Source organism: Pinus tabuliformis, chromosome 9 (genome assembly GCF_031772625.1).
Source record: "Pinus tabuliformis cultivar Carrire ecotype Pingquan chromosome 9, CPIR1, whole genome shotgun sequence".
NCBI classification, from domain to species: Eukaryota; Viridiplantae; Streptophyta; class Pinopsida; order Pinales; family Pinaceae; genus Pinus; species Pinus tabuliformis.
Window position 1 is genome coordinate 375,902,461 of NC_142307.1, and position 15,126 is coordinate 375,917,586.

A 15,126-nucleotide genomic window follows, 5' to 3' on the forward strand; every position below is an offset into this window, starting at 1 on the left:
GTTGAGATCAACATCATCGATATGTTCTTCACTTACACATTCTTTTTCTTGAAAGTCTACATCCTGGCACAAATATGCATACTCGGGTTCATATGATGTATTATTTCTCAATCCTTCTGGACAACATGTTAACACTACATAATGGTCAATCTCAACTAGATCATGTAAATAGAATACTTGCTTAGCTTGCAATGTTAGAATAAATGTATCATCTTGCCAATGCTTCTGAATTCAACATTTATTCATATTCACCATTCTAAAACCCAAATCATCAATTTTGATCCATCTCTTATTGTATACAACAATCCAATTACATTTGAACAATGTGTACTCCATACAAAAATAGTCCAATGTAATGATTTCTTCTACTACTGCATAAAATGTTATGTTTTGAAGTACAAGGTTTGCATCTCTGGAGCTTCACCTCAGCATTGTTTGAGCTTCCATACACATGCCACTATTTTCGGTGATTCTCTCATTCTCTATGCTTTTTGTATGGAATCTATAACCATTGGTTAGGAATACATTGTACTTATTCACAAATTTGCTAGGGCCACGCACTAGCCATTTAAGTGTATAACACCTTTCCATCTCCTTCCACCTGTATAGTTCTAGATTTTTAAATGTAGTTAAAATTCATACATTCAACCTCTGGAAAAATATTTAATTTCCTACATGACAATATTCCCATATACTGATTTTTAATTACACTTATAGTATAAATAACATCGTTACCAGTTGTTTTAACCAACTACTAAAGTTACGGGTGTGGAGTTTCTACAATAGAGCTTTATCACTTTTCTTTTGGTTGATTGAGTTGGAAATCTCCATTCTGTGCATCCGAATTCAACAATTATGGAAAATAGATATGGTGGTTAATTTGTTTTGAGAAATTATGAATTAAATATTTTTAAAGGAAAAATATGTTAATCTATCCATGGATCTATGTTTTGTTAAACCATAAACAAAGAAACAAAAAATTACAGGAAAAATAAGTTAGTTACTCTATCCATGGATCAATTTTTTTTTTTTAAGATAGAACCCACCTATGGGCTTGTTCTCAACTAATGCCATCCAGTTATCAAGGAAATGGAGTAGATAATGGATTTCCGTCAAGCATAACTTCTTCAACTTCCTCATCCCACACTTCATTTCGACCATGTGTGGATCCAATGGCTTCCATACCTTTTAGGTATCCTCCACAATACTTTATTGATTCCTCCACAATATAGCTTTCAACAGTGCATCCTTTAGGCCTATTTTTGCTCTTAACATAACTCTTATATAATTTTATGTTACTACAAAATGAACAAAAGAGAATTAAGTAATGTCAAAAGATTTTAAAAAAATCATCTTACTTCTGTGCTTGATAAAAAGTAAAGTTTCACATACCTCTCAATGGGGTACATCCATCTATATGCAACCAGGCCACAATATCGAAGCTCACATACCAAATGTACATTCAAATGCAACATTATATCAAAGAATGAAGGAGTAAATTACTTTTCAAGAAATCACAGTGTGTCCTCAATATCGAAGCTCACATACCAAATGTAAATTCAAATGCAACATTATATGAAATAATGAAGGAGTAAGTTACTTTTCAAGAAATCACAGTGTCTCCCCAATATCATTTTCCAACTTTTCAAGCCTCTCTACTGAAACTGATTTTGCAATACTTGCCTACAAAAGTGAATGGATAGCTCCCCGTAGGTGTGGTCTTGAGGGTAAATTATGTAAGAATTTTATTTAAGGTTAATATTAAAAAGGTATTTTTGAATTGCGGTAATGGACCTGAGAGAGGAATTGGCATTCACACTTAACCTTGGAGATTATGGGTTCACTTCAGGATGTATTTTATTTCCTCAAAATCAAGCTACAGGCATCACTATATTTGGCATCACTATATTATCAATGACTTGTTATACCATTGTCCACAATATCTTCATCATATTCATTCTTATATGGTCTATGGTCATCAAAATGGATTTATAATTTTGTGGCAGTAAATCCCTAGGACTACATGTCGCCTCTATATGTGCCTTCTCAAGAAGTCTGTTGAAACCCAGCTGTGATTCTTTAAGGCTCATGTTTTTCTAAGGTATGGATTATCTAAGTCTTGTATGTATCCTCCATACCTACACTCTAGACTCTATTAATGGAAATTCTCAGTTGTCCTATATTATCCATGACACAGTGAATAAGGTATTAGCAATGTATATGTCATATGGACAGTAACACATCAAAACTCATAACAATGACTTAAATTATGGACAATAATCTATTTTAACCTGACAAATTCTAATGTCACTGACTTTCCTAGATGAGGGATGTAATATATATGGAGACTAATGCAGTGATAATAATATTTTGATAGTATGAATCTTGCACTTCCTACAATGACCTGATCAACACACAGACACACACACACACACACAAATATATATATTCACAATTAAAAGTGCTTATATCAGGTGAGTAAACCTATGGAGATGTTGATTTACAGTAGGTTCATTGTGATCCCATAAATAGACCTCAATAAATGTTTGGTCACAAGAAGTGGAAGAATTTGATTTTTGTAAAGACAATCCTCTCTCAGTTTGAGGACAATTAGTCTCCATGAAATATTCTATACCTTGCATCAAGTAGAAGAATAGGAATTTTGTTGAAGTCATCTCTTAAGAAGAAGTAATCCTCCTAGAAGTTTCCAATATTTGAAGCTATCATAAAAGTAAAGAAAAAAAATAGAATCTTGAGAAGTGATCTTTCTTGGTTCCCTCATAGTTATATGTACGTGGTAATGTTCTATTTATGTCACCTCAAGCTCACCCCTATTTATGTTCTAGGATTAAGTATGACATCGGTTCTTCTTAGTAGTAATGGTGATAGGTTACAATACCTATAAATTGATCACAACATTACAGTCTTGTTCACAATCGAAGTTGTGAACAAGACATATATAAGCTACTGAAAGCGTGATTGTCATCCTTTCAAAGTTTTTCTTTTATAAAGAAGTTAGAGGGATCTCTCAGCTAATGAGTTAATTAGTCCATGCAAATGAAGAAATAAGTGTTTGTGACAGGAAGTGTTAGTGAGATACAAGTGTGTTGAGGGAGTAACAAGGTATGGTAGTGTTGATGCCTCGAAAATCGCTGCAACGACATTGGGGGATAACCACCCCGTCCGGACCTTAAAAGCAGCTCCTTTTCCATTTGGTGTGGTGGCTCCGACTGGTTCAACTAGGTCCAGTTACCTTTTCCCTATTGCTATTGGTTTATGATGTATCTTTACATACCAATAGACAGGGATATCAGATCACTTCTTCTTGCTGATCAGGCAAGAGAATGACCATTAAGCTGATTTGGGTTCAGCGAAGCCACAACTAAAGTTTTGCCTCTTTGAGGAGAGGACTTAAAAGAATGTAGAATTTACTCTAAATGTAAACTTATTCTATGATGCAAGCAAAAGAATCTAATCTAAATCCTATCTTAATTAGGCAGATATAGATCTAACCCAACTAAGAGCAAGATAATTAAAGTATTGGGATTTACATATGTTTCGTTTATAATGAATATCAAGTTAATGAAGTAGTTCAATTAACTGATATTATGGTTACCAAAACACATCCTATTGAGACCTATCAACTGAAATAATAAACCAACAACATTCCCGGAAGTAGTTCACAAAAATGACATTAATTATCAAATCAGTAAATCCAATAATTGAATAATGACATGTGGAAATAGTTCACAACACATTACCATTCAATAAATTAGTTTTATAAGATAGATTTCTGAGTAAATAGTTACTCAGAAATCATATTTTAATTCATAAGAACAGAAATACCTAATAACAAGATTGAGACAAATTACCCATATTGACAATAGTGCACAAACATGAATAAAATAAGACATTCCTGTTACCATAAAAATGAAACTGATATTTGGAACAGTAGTATTAAAAATACCAATTTATTGCATCCATTTCTCTGATCTTGGTCTCCAACAGTCCTTTACATTGCTTGAACTTCTGCCTTCAAAGCTAAAGCCACAATAGTGAAAACTCTGCCCCTCATACATAATTCAAGATACAAAAGAAAAATCCTCAATAATCCCCAGATCTGAGATTTTCTCTCCTCTCTCCTACAACTGTAAATTCCTATTACAGTAGTGCTTTTAGAAGTCTAGAATTGCAGAGGAGAGCCCCCTTTTCATTACATTCTGCAATCTATTACTTATACTATCTGTGAAGGAATTCTTGAGAGGAAAGTTTGGTGAAGAGAAATCTGCCAAATCCCATTGCTGGAGCTTTCTCATTAATTGAGATCCTTTTCTTCATATTTCTTCCACTGTTTTCCTGCAAAAAGAAATCAAAATAAATTAAAATGCAACAATAAAATCAACATGGCATTGCTGGCATTTAAATCAAATCCAATCAAATTCTATAAAATATAAATTCTCTATTGATGCCTGGGATGATTTAATTGGCCAAGAATATCATTGACGAGTGAATCTGCAATTAGAAGAGGCCTGGACCAATGAAAATAAAACTCAGAAAAATGATTTTGTTTTCAAAATTCGGAGCTTGATCTTCTGCCTGATTTTTGACCCAATAACTGACCAAATCTGTCAATGAAATCTCCTCAGAAATATTCTCCTTGATTTTCTCTTTCCAATGAGCCATCGCCTCATTTGGCCAAGTAAAACTCATTCTATGAGCTTCCAAAGTTGATGAGTCAAATCTGGCATGAATCTGGAAATTCTGTTGCTGGGCTAAAAAAAATCAAAATTCTCATTAAAAATTAAATCCTAAATTAGAATTATAATTAATTCTAAATTAGAAACTAAACTAATTATTAATTAACATTAATCTAAATAATAATTAAATTTTAATTTAACTAAATTAATTAAATTTTATATATTAATTAATTTATTTAATTTAAAATCTAATATATATAAAATATTTAAACTAAACATTGTCACTATACGTAAGAGTTAAAAAAAGTCATTTGAAACAAACTATACAAGGTTTTAATTAATAGTTTTTATCCCTTTTCGCTATCGGCATGAGAGGATGGACGGGTTAATAAACTTGTTTCGCATATAAGTTCCGATGCGATCGAAGTTTTTAATAAGACTTGGTCAATGCCTTATTGCCTTATGCTTATCGGCAACTCGCATCGTGGGTAGCTTATGGGGTATATCGGGGGTTTGTAAAACATGTTGCGAATAAAACCTCCGATGCGATAAAAAGTCCCGACGCGATCAAACAATTTTATTATATGTTTTTTTTTGTTTTAAATTTTAATTTAATTAAATTAATTATATTTAATATATTAATTAATTTAATTAATTTAAAATTTAATTTGAAACATAAATTTTATTTTGGTTTGATTTCTATGAATTTAAGTTTCTAAACTACAGCCACTCTTACGTTTGGGTTTTCGAGATTAGGATTTGATTAAGAAATTAGAGGGAATTTCTTAAAATCCCGATAATTACTGATTTGGCTGCATAATGAAAAATGTTAGTAAAACTCTCTACGAGTTAATATTTAAACTGAATGCATTATTGAACTAATTTATTTACAAAATGCGATATTGTACATTTTATGCGTTTTTTAACCCAGGCTACATAAATAATCAAACTTTCAAAGGAGTGCCATTTTCAAACTAGTTGACCAAATGAGGCGAAACAAGCGTCAATGGGAAGCTTATAAAAAATCGATTCTAACAAAGCAATCAAAACAAGAATCCAAAGAAAATGTAAAATTAACAAAAGCGTAGGGCAATCAACTAAATAAAAATCCAAAAAAGTGTTTAGCCAAAATTTTTATAGAAAGGGTCCCCATTATTTGAAGTGAACAAATCAAAAATGGGGGGTTGTGTTTTTACCACAACAATGGCGACACATGGGAGAAGAACCAGTTATCTCTGTTTGATATGATTAAGATTTTCCTAAAATTAAAGTAAAAATAATTAAAGAAGAGAAAATTATGCTTGAAATGCTTGACTAAGTTCATTAGTCTGAATAAAAGCAAGAATCATCTGATTGTAATTTTTCTTAAAATTCCTCATACATTAAAATATTTCAAAATTCTTCATCAGTCCTTAATTAGTTGTAGAGATAAAGCAGGGGTCACTTTACAGATTAGCTTTTGAAATATACTCCTTTGTCATAGGTAGAGCCACTACTGCCAGCGAACATCTATAGTTTCGACAGGGTTACCTTTTAATCATAAATGATTCAGAATCCCATCTGTTTAAGAATTATTGATCTAGAGATAAATCCATTTATATATGTATTATTATTTTTTTATTATTATTATTATTTTTTATTTTTTATTTTATTTTTAAATAAATCTTAAAAGCCATTGTGCTACTATGGTAGCCAGATAGTTGACAATGCCATTCACTGGTTAAAATTGGGCTGAACAAGCTGGCTCGTGATGAGACCCCTTGTCTTATAATTGTTTGCAATCATAAGCCATTACCCTGGTTTGTTTAGCAGTATTGGTAATGTCAGCCTATTTTTCCCCTATGATCATGGTAAGCAGGCTCATGATGAGACCCCTTATCTTTTAAGTTTAAATATATTTCTGGATTATACTCTAGAAAATAAGACTCTTTGGGACAGGGAGAATCATTGACTCCTTAAGAGTTAAGAATGACAATTTCAGAGTTAAAGGTGCTTTGCTGTAACGTGTCTTTACTTGGTTAAAAATAACTTTTCTTGACTGATAATAGAACTTTGAAAGATCCTAATGAAATTTTGAAATCTCAAAATGATTACAATTTGATGAAAAATAAATTTTTCAGATTTTATGATACTTTGCCAACTTCTCTTGATTGGTAATCTCTTCCTTAAGTATGTCTACCTCTATAATAAGAAAATCAAACTTCATTAAGAGATTTAAGAAAAAGCTAATAGGTGACTATTAACAATTTTTCTCCACGTATCCTGAGCATTGTTAGGTAACAAATAGGCCTTCCATATAAATAATGGCAAAGTCACCAAAATCAAAGCTGAAATCCGAAGGAAAAGAATTCTTATGCTAAAATGAGAAAGAAATCAGCAAACAAAAATAAAAATGAAGAAATTTTAAAAGTGGAAAAGAAAATCCAAGTTTCGAAAGATAAACTCAAACAAGAATGTTTATACCAATGTCTCAACAATATGAAGAAAAGAAAATAATCGTGTAATCATTCCTTCTTATGTTGAGATTTAGAAAAATCATACCTTGCAGGATTGTAATTGTTTTAGGCCTTTTGGATAGCAGTGACGATAAAATTCAGCCACAATGAAAACTTTCTGTATGATATTAATCTTCTTGTTTCAAAGCATCATCTTGATCATTTTCTAATAAAATGAATGCTTAAAGAAACAAACTAAAGGTTCAGAAACTTCCTGGTGTAGCTGTTTCGATGAAGATTATTGCTGCTTATTGAAATAAAACTTGGAGAAAAGTATGGACTTCGAAAATATGATCTGGCGGAGGATTGGAAACTTCAAATGGAGAGCTGCAAAACAGAGTTTTATATCAGCATAATTTAAAAACAAAAATGAAACTAGAGTGATGAAATGGAAATTAATGAAAGTGGGTACATGAATCTTACCATTGGATAATTGCTTTTGATCTTACCTGAAAGGTATCAATTTCTCCAAACTAGCTGACTCCTTATTTTAATTAACATTAAAAACTTGAAGAAGTCACACTAACCAAAATCCTATAACCCAAAATCATTATTTATTTTATTTAAACTAAAGCAAGCAGTAAAATGTCAAAATAGAATGCTTAGTGCTCAGGGGAATTGAAATTAAAACAAATGCATCAGAAATGAGAATGAGAATTTGCAGTAATAACTATTCTTTAGAATATTATACGTTTCATATAAATTCCATGATTTGATAAATTGTTCAGAATCAAGACCAAATCCAAGATAATAAAATTTAAATATGAAGATAGAGGTCTTGAATTCCATTTTTAATTATGGAATTATATATTTAAAACTAAAATGTATGAGAAATTGAAATGATTTTTTGTATCCTGCAAATTTTTCATCAATTGCCTTTTTCCCATAGTGGTTACCCAAGCTCGCTTTAACACATCGCCTCATCGGATGATCCACACAACATGTTTCTTCACCATGCTTGAATTTTAATTTGCAAAACTTCACTTTTATTGCTAGGCCATATATTGATTAAATGTTAACGGCTTAGAGGCATGCATTGGAAGTTCTCGCATCAAAGGTTGCAACGGCGAATCGCCGATATGAAAATATGCGATGAGAAGTTGTGCTATGAGATGGAGCGATCGCATCATTAAAGAAATATTATATCGGGGGTCGGGGCATATTTACACTGTGCTTCCCACATCACACATAGCAAACTCAGAGATATGATATGAGCATAAATAAAAATGCGATGAGATGATTGCGATATCGGCGATTGGCAAACTTTTGGTACCCGATGTAACACGATATGATTCTTGCGATGCCGATATGCGATGAATGACGTGGCTAGTCGGCGATCGGCAATTTTTAGCACATGGTGTAACAATATTTGATATGCCGATATGCGATGAAGAGTGGACCCGATAATTTTATGATGAAAATTTGATAACATATCGGATCCGAGACATCGACCGCTTTAAAGTTATGCTCCTACCATTATTGCGATTGAGTGGATGCGATAGTTTTTATAAACTTGATTCGAATTTCATATCGGGTCCAGAATTATGTGGTCATCGCAATATCGGTAAAGTCATTTATCGGAGATCAACGATTTACTGATCATAGAAGTATACTTCACTTGCAAACCTCCGATATGCGAAATGTGATATGGCATATGAGTAAGATAATACATCGGAGGTCTTTGATGAGCAAAGAAATGCTAAGAATTACTTCCGATGAAATCTTATGATGTGAATGGTCTTATGATATTCCTTGGAATTTCAATTGGGTTTTCTAAGTGAATAAAAGCAAAATTAAAAATTGCTTAAATTCTAATGCATCATAAATAAAATTTCCCTGAGCCTATTGCAAATTTGAAATGGGTTTACTACTTACTTCAAGTTTTTGAAAACAAATGAAAACCTGTAAATAAAATAGAACATGAATCAAAAATAAACTAAGGAAAAGAGAAACTAATAAGAGATGAGAACGAACTTGGAAATGCATACCTGGAAGGAAATTGTTTGCGAATTTTACCTTACGAATCTTCAAATTCTTCCTTTGATTTATCAAAATTTTGACTTTGTTCAAAATCATCTCATCATTTATTCTAAATCTAAGTGTGCAATCAGCCTAAATAAAATCTGTTTATTCATGTCCAGGGAATATAAAATTTATCAGAAATAAATATTAAGCTATGCTTCCCTTTCGAAGTGAAACAACAATTTATTACCTCTGCTCATTCCGAATTAATCTTGAGAAAAATCTGTATTGTTATAGTGACTGTTCAATGATGCCTTCAGTAAATAAAGATGATGCATTTTACAGCATCAGATAATAAACTAAAGATTAGAATGAGATTAAGCCACTAATTGTGGAAAAATATCAAAACAGATTTGAATGTGTGCACTTGGGAAAATGGACATCCTTAAGGTCAGCTTTTAGCAAATCCCAAGGAAGATAATATGAACTTCATATGATTACCGTGAAAGGTTGGACTGGCTAATAATGATGGAATTAGAATTAAGCTATCATAGACAGTTATACATTTCATGGGATAATGGGGTCATGAAGCTTTTTTATCCTCAAATCTTTACCATATAAATTTCAAAAGAAAATCTTAGAAGGAAATCCCGAAATGAAGGAAAGTGGCTTTGAGGCAATCGATACCAAGTGCAACTTTAATTGAATTTAATCAAGACATTATTCGAAATAGGTAGAGTAGAGGTATTACTGTAAGAAATTTAAAAGAAAGAAAGAATTAAAATTTTCTGATAGGGAAAAATGTTTTTACTGAACATGTATGAGAATGGCTGATTGCTTTGTTTCATTTTTAATCTATAGAACTGTTAAAAATAAATTATCTATACAAAACAAACTAACTAAATTAATTCTACTCCTATTCTAACCATATACATGAAAATGACTAGGTATAGTCATATTTCCAGTGTAGCCATTTTCTCATTTTTATTCCCGCGTTTATGTACAGTTCAAATGTTAGTAATAAAAATACAGATTTGACTAAACTAAGGAAAATAAATATGAAATCAGAATGTACAGTTATTGTTAGGAACTTAATTAAAATCTCTTTCTCGTGAAATTTCCTTTCCAATTGACTACTAATTGGATCATAAAAATCTGGATGGATTTCTATTAAGGATTGAGAAGTGTTCAAAGGAAGAGATAACAGGCCAGATTGTGAAGATGAGCTTTTAGATTCTTTGACCTGAAAAAATTTGTTAGTGTTATGTACAAATGTTAAATCAATGACAATTTTCCTTGAAGGAAAAATTTCCAAACAATTTTCAAATAAGTCAATGAAAAATGGATGGAAGCCTTTCAAATAAAATGACAATTTATTGATTGAATTGAATTGCTGGCCAGATTGCAAAAATACATTCTCTTGTTGACATTGCCTTTGAAAAGATAGAAGCTTTTGATGAAACATTAGCATTGATATAAATTGGAATATTAATATCTTTCGATGCTGATGATTATAATATGAAACTTGAATTTCCCAATTGGGCAATGCATCAATTGAGTGTTTGATAGTAAGGTATTTAATATGCCAGCGAAAAGTGTGGAAAATTTGAAAAATTAAATCTGATTTTATACAAAATAAGTGGGGAAATAAAAATAAAATGAAATTACTATTTTTACAACTAATGTTACAGCACATTTGGGATCGTTTTAAAATGATTTCATTTTCACAAGGAATGGCCAGAATTATGGAATTTGGGTAATTTCGAATTCCAACTTGTGAAATAGAAAACGAATTATGATTATGAATAGGAATGGGAGTTTGATCCTCATATGAATCATAAATTGGAATGTTTTCTTGAATGGTGAAATCATGAAGATAATTTGCTGCTCTAAAATGAGGATTAGTTGGGATAATTTCTAAATTGAAGCGTTCCTCATTCTCAGATGTTATTTGAATTTTATCATGAGGATTCTCTTGAGAAAAATTGAAATCAACATCCTCAATATCAGAGTAATCATCATAAATGACCTCACAAGACTCTCTAGAATTCCCTTCAATCTCATCCAATATATCCAAACAAGGAGGAACAAGAATTTCATGTTCATTAATGGCAAAAGAATGATCATTAATTGCTTCTCTATCTTGATAAAAACTTAATGGTAATTTATTTAAATCATCCTCTTTAATTTCTGAAATATCATTAATACCAGGAGGAAAAATATTACCATTATTGAAAATATCAGGATAAAGGGAAAAATGTGAACCTGAAACAATGCATTTAAAACTGTCTCTGTTTGAGAGCTCTTGTGCATTATGCTCATTGTAAATTTCAGATTGCAGATCATTCCTTTGCATGCATATGCTTTCTTGAAGAACGTTGCTTTGCTTCTCTGATTTTCGCATTTGCTCATCATGGAGAAATTCAGAAATTTGTACAGTAGTTTGCATTTTATTTACTTTGATTGCTGCTTGTACTTGCTGATTTGCGATTTGATTTTCCGAATTTACTTCGAAGTAGCTTTCAGATTTCAAGGCGGCTTTTTCTCCAAAATCTCTGCTGTTGTCTTCTTGCATTTGATTAGAAATATTTTCTAAGCTTTGTGAAACCACTTCATCACAATTTATTTGCACATCCAAATTGGGATTCTCATTTATATTAGAAGGGGATGGAACAAAGCTCGAATTAATTTCATATGGATTGGGAATGGTTGGAAGAGAACAAATATATTCAAACCAATCTAATGATTCTTCTTCCGTAGGTTTATCTTCGTCTTTAAATCTTAAGCAATTCAAATGAAATCGCATATTAAAATCATTAACAGACTCATTTTTAAACCTTCGTAGATATTCAATTTCTTCACATACCTGTTCATAATCATAGCCGTCAAATTTACAAATGAAAATTGTAACAAATTGATCCCGGCTGTGGATTGAAGCAACTGGAAGAGTTCTACACCAGCTTCTAGCTTTTGCCGCAAATGTGAGAGTAAAAATTCTGCATAAAATGCCTTCATCAATCCCTTGAAAATCATATTTTAAAATATTTTGAAGAAACCGAAAGACATGGTTAAAAGCAGAAGAATTTCCCTTACCATTGAATTTTACCTGAGACAAGAATCTTACCACTTCGGGTGGAGTATTGGAGGATGCACGTCCATGAATACAACTCCAAATTGGAAGTTTGAGAGGAGCCATCGCAATAAATAAAATATTAAAAATTGAAAAGACTCCAATAGACAAAAATCTCAGGGCCTCCTTCTAGCACCAAAAATGTTGATGCCTCAAAAATTGCTGCAACAACATTGGGGGATAACCACCCGGTTCGGACCTTAAAAGCAGCGCCTTTTCCGTTTGGTGTGGTGGCTCCGACTGGATCAACTAGGTCCAGTTACCTTTTCCCTATTGCTATTGGTTTGTGATGTATCTTTACATACCAATAGACAGGGATATCAGATCACTTCTTCTTGCTGATCAGGCAAAAGAATGACCCTTAAGCTGATTTGGGTTCAGCCAAGCCACAACTAAAGTTTTGCCTCTTTGAGGGAGGACTTAAAAGAATGTAGAATTTACTCTAAATGTAAGCTTATTCTATGATGCAAGCAAAAGAATCTAATCTAAATCCTATCTTAATTAGGCATATAGATCTAACCCAACTAAGAGCAAGATAATTAAAGTATTGGGATTTACATATGTTTCGTTTATAATGAATATCAAGTTAATGAAGTAGTTCAATTAACTGATATTATGGTTACCAAAACACATCCTATTGAGACCTATCAACTGAAATAATAAACCAACAACATTCCCGGAAGTAGTTCACAAAAATGACATTAATTATCAAATCAGTAAATCCAATAATTGAATAATGACATGTGGAAATAGTTCACAACACATTACCATTCAATAAATCAGTTTTATAAGACAGATTTCTGAGTAAATAGTTACTCAGAAATCAGATTTTAATTCATAAGAACAGAAATACCTAATAACAAGATTGAGACAAATTACCCATATTGACAATAGTGCACAAACATGAATAAAATAAGACATTCCTGTTACCATAAAAATGAAACTGATATTTGGAACAGTAGTATTAAAAATACCAAATGAAACTGATATTTGGAACAGTAGTATTAAAAATACCAATTTATTGCATCCATTTCTCTGATCTTGGTCTCCAACAGTCCTTTACATTGCTTGAACTTCTGCCTTCAAAGCTAAAGCCACAATAGTGAAAACTCTGCCCCTCATACATAATTCAAGATACAAAAGAAAAATCCTCAATAATCCCCAGATCTGAGATTTTCTCTCCTCTCTCCTACAACTATAAATTCCTATTACAGTAGTGCTTTTAGAAGTCTAGAATTGTAGAGGAGAGCCCCCTTTTCATTACATTCTACAATCTATTACTTATACTATCTGTGAAGGAATTCTTGAGAGGAAAGTTTGGTGAAGAGAAATTTGCAAAATCCCATTGTTGGAGCTTTCTCATTAATTGAGATCCTTTTCTTCATATTTCTTCCACTGTTTTCCTGCAAAAAGAAATCAAAATAAATTAAAATGCAACAATAAAATCAACATGGCATTGCTAGCATTTAAATCAAATCCAATCAAATTCTATAAAATATAAATTCTCTATTGATGCCTGGGATGATTTAATTGGCCAAGAATATCATTGACGAGTGAATCTGCAATTAGAAGAGGCCTGGACCAATGAAAATAAAACTCAGAAAAATGATTTTGTTTTCAAAATTCGGAGCTTGATCATATGCCTGATTTTTGACCCAATAAATGACCAAATCTGTCAATGAAATCTCATTAGAAATATTCTCCTTGATTTTCTCTTTCCAATGAGCCGTCATGGGCCTCATTTGGCCAAGTAAAACTCATTCTATGAGCTTCCAAAGTTGATGAGTCAAATCTGGCATAAATCTGGAAATTCTGTTGCTGGGCTAAAAAAAATCAAAATTCTCATTAAAAATTAAATCCTAAATTAGAATTCTAATTAATTCTAAATTAGAAACTAAACTAATTATTAATTAACATTAATCTAAATAATAATTAAATTTTAATTTAACTAAATTAATTAAATTTTATATATTAATTAATTAATTTAATTTAAAATCTAATATATATAAAATATTTAAACTAAACATTGTCACTATACGTAAGAGTTAAAAAAAGTCATTTGAAACAAACTATACAAGGTTTTAATTAATAGTTTTTATCCCTTTTCGCTATTCGGCATGAGAGGATGGACGGGTTAATAAACTTGTTTCGCATATAAGTTCCAATGCGATCGAAGTTTTTAATAAGACTTGGTCAATGCCTTATTGCCTTATGCTTATCGGCAACTCGCATCCGGGGTAGCTTATGGGGTATATCGGGGGTTTGTAAAACATGTTGCGAATAAAACCTCCGATGCGATAAAAAGTCCCGACGCGATCAGACAATTTTATTATATGTTTTTTTTTTTTTTTTTAATTTTGATTTAATTAAATTAATTATATTAAATATAGTAATTAATTTAAAATTTAATTTTAAACATAAATTTTATTTTTGTTTGATTTCTATGAATTTAAGTTTCTAAACTACAACCACTCTTAATAAAAGTAAAAATATAAACTACAACCACTCTAATAAAACTACAACCATTCTTACATTTGGGTTTTCGAGATTAGGATTTGATTAAAAAATTAGAGTGAATTTCTTAAAATCCCAATAATTACTGATTTGGCTGCATAATGAAAAATGTTAGTAAAACTCTCTACGAGTTAATATTTAAACTGAATGCATTATTGAACTAATTTATTTACAAAATGCGATATTGTACATTTTATGTATTTTTTAACCCAGCCTACATAAATAATCAAACTTTCAAAGGAGTGCCATTTTCAAACCAGTTGACCAAATGAGGCGAAACAAGCGTCAATGGGAAGCTTATAAAAAATCGATTCTAACAAAGAAATCA